The sequence below is a fragment of the Echinops telfairi genome, unplaced genomic scaffold (genome assembly GCF_000313985.2).
Source record: "Echinops telfairi isolate 266 unplaced genomic scaffold, ASM31398v2 ScPeMD7_5868;HRSCAF=6743_1, whole genome shotgun sequence".
In the NCBI taxonomy this organism is placed as follows: Eukaryota; Metazoa; Chordata; class Mammalia; order Afrosoricida; family Tenrecidae; genus Echinops; species Echinops telfairi.
In genome coordinates, this window is record NW_022109768.1 from 4,317,899 (window position 1) to 4,321,182 (window position 3,284).

Genomic DNA, 3,284 nt, shown 5'->3' on the forward strand with positions numbered 1-3,284 from the left:
AGCAAGTAAACCAGAGCTTCATTCCTACAACAGCATCATACAGCTGAACTCTCTGGTCAACCCAAGTGAGCTGGGGAGCAGTTTCTTCCCCAGGACTTCCAGAAACAATGGCAGCCCCCTCGTGAACGTGGCCTTGTGAGAAGCTGAGTGGAGGATCCAGTAGAGGCCTGGACACCTGGCCTACAGACTGTGAGATCATCCATGGGCATTGCCTTAAACCACTGAGTGTGTACTAATTGGTTGTGCAGTGATACAAAATTACTGCACTTGTAAGCAAAATCCTTTTTTGTATCACTGATTATTCTTTCAGGATCAAATCTTAGCTATGAACTGGCTGGATTAAAACTAAGAGTTAAGCACATTTAAAAGTGGTTGTACCACATTGTTAACTTGCCCATCTCCAGAAGCTCTGTACCAATTTGGGTGCCACCTGGCAATCCGTGTTATTGCCCCCTGGCCCTGGCAAACAGTAAATTCTTCCAGCCTTCCTCCACCCCTTGCTTCGTTTTTGGCCATGCCGGAGAAGAAGAAAAAAGCACAGGCCTTTTTGAAAGATGGCTTCTATTTCTCTTAGGAGTGGTAGAGTTGACCATTGTGTTCTTTATTTGAAGTTCAATTGGTCAGCCTGTTGGTGAGTTACCTGTTCTTCTTTGGCTGGCCTTACAATCAACCGACGAGAGGCTAGTCCCTGACAAGCAATACAGCCTTTTTCTGTTAGAGAAGGAATACTTCTGAAAAATAATACCTGCTGCCATTCTCAAAAAGAAGAAACATAAAAAAACATATTACCTTGAGCAGTATGGTGACTATCAGCTTCATTGACGACACAATGCTGGTTCCTTCTTTTATTTTTTTCTAAGGAAAACGTCTATCTTGTCTGGCTTTGCAATAGAAATGTGATTGAGGAATAAAGAAAGATTGGATCTTTTCACAGACGTGTGAATTAATTTTTAATGACAGTTTTAGAAAGAAATGCATATTGTTAATATTCAGAGGGGAATTATCTCCCTAAAAGAAGGGAACACTATCATTAATTTGACCAGTCATCTGATTCTGAATCTTTTATTGTTTTACCTGGGAGGGGGCAAGGAGGGAAATTCAAGGTATTTGTCGATAATCCTTGTCATATAAGATGATAGAATTTATTTCTGAAAAGCCAAGTGCAGCTGAGGCAGTGGAAGAAAGGAGGGAAGGTAGGGAAAGGAAAGGAGGAGTTGGGGAGATGCTCCTTTCTTCTTGGATAACACAAGTCTGGGGCTTGTTGTATTTTCTCTTGTAAAAGTGGTCCTTTTCTCAACGTTAGTATCTTCCTATGAAACAAAAGCTTAATTTTTTTCTTTGGTTTGAAAAAAATAGATTTATAGGCAATTGCAAGAAATGAATATACAGGGAAGTCCCTTAAATGAGCAAGATTCTTCTTGATTTATAGTGGGATTACTACATCTTACTTATGTAGGAAGGTCAGCTCTCCCTAACCGTTATAGATGGTTGCTAGTTGTGTTCACAGAATTCATAATGGGCTTCTCGTCTGTGGAGGCCTGCTTCCCCCTCCGTACCCGCCCCCCTTTTTCATTTCTTTTTTGTTTGTATTGATGTTGAAAGTGCTGACGGCTTGTCGCTGGGGGCAGAGACTGTAACTGTGGTCAGAGGAGGCCCTGCCAAGTGTGATTCAAGTACATCGCAGACTTGACATTGGAAAGTCTGGGTTCCAGACATTAGAACTGTGTGACCTTTGAAACCCGGCTTACCTGCCTGTGGTTTGTTTGGAATACAGCTAGTCAAGGAGTAGAGGCCAGACTATCATTCTCATTGTTAAGACGGTCAGACCACTGGAAGTCAGACCTTTATAAAATGTACTTCTTTGAGATGGAAATTTTTAAAAACAGAGCCAGAGGGGTTTGTCCACAAGCCACCCTTCCAGTGTACATGTCGTCTGGAAGTGTGGGGGGGACTGTGGGCAGAGCGAGAGTGATGCAGTGCCCACGCCGCCTCACACAGTAAGCACACCAGTTTGTCAAATTAGCCAGTTAGCATCTTGTCCATCTGGGGCCCTGTGACTTTCCACAGGACCGTTTTGCTCAAGGAAAGCCCTTTTCTCTATATATTTTCCAAATGGGGGTTTTGCTCCTGTTACAAGTGGGATTTAATAAAGTCCCTGGATTGTAACTCACTATTCTGCTGAAGTCGAGAAAGGACACCAAGGTGCATCTCACCACACACCTACTGAGCCTCATAGTGACCCTGAAGGACTGCCCTGTGAGTTTCCCAAACTGTGACTCCATGGGAGTAGAAATCCCTGTCTTTCGCCTGTGAAACAGCTGGTGTGTTCAAACTCTTGACCTTGTGGATAGCTACCGAACACATCTGCTACCAGTGCTCCTTACTGAGCAGCTTAGTGAAGGGCTCAGTACTGCCCTGGGACTCAGTGGTGGTTCAGTGGTAGGATTCTCCTGTAGCCACTACCTGCCTATCCGGTGAGGGCCAGGTGCTGCTGTGAAACCGCTGATTCCTGTGGACTTCCAAATTAAGATACATTAGGAAGAAAGATTTGGCACTCTACTTCCAAAAACCAGCCAATGAAAGCCCAGTGGTTCTTGATGATCCCCTCTGCACCTGGTCCCAGGGAAAGCACAAGATCAGACAAGTTTCCTTCCCTTGATTTCAGATAACAGCAACAACAAATGCAGTGGCAAGTTGCTTTACACTTCTCTCACGGGATCTCATTGCACACGAAACTATCCAAGGAAGCAGGTGATACCACCATTTTTTAGGTAATGCAACTGAGGCTTCAAATGGGGAAATGAATTGTCCAGAGTCACAGGAGTGCAGACGGTAGAGTTGCTTCTTAGTTCAAATCTGCCCAGGTCCAAAGCCCATGTTTTTATATTGTGGGCCCATTGCTGTTGCCATCAAGTAAATGCTGACTCCTAGCAACCCAACAGGATAGAGGAAAACTGTTCCTTAGGCTTTCTGAGTGACTATAAATCTCTATGGGAACAGACAACCTCACTGGTCACCTGCAGAGCGACTGGTGGGTTTGAACCTCCAACCTTGTGAGTAACAGCCCACAGCCTATCTGATTGCCACCAAGGCAGAACCTTTAATTTTACAGATAAAAATGTGGAGGTCCCAAAGGGGGTGGGGGTGGGGAGCTTGTGGAGTTTTTCCTTCACACTCTTTTTAAAAAAATCATTTTATTGGGGGCTCGTACAATTCTTATCCCAATCCATCCATCCATCCATTGTGTCAAGCACATTTGTACATTTGTTGCCATCATCATTCTC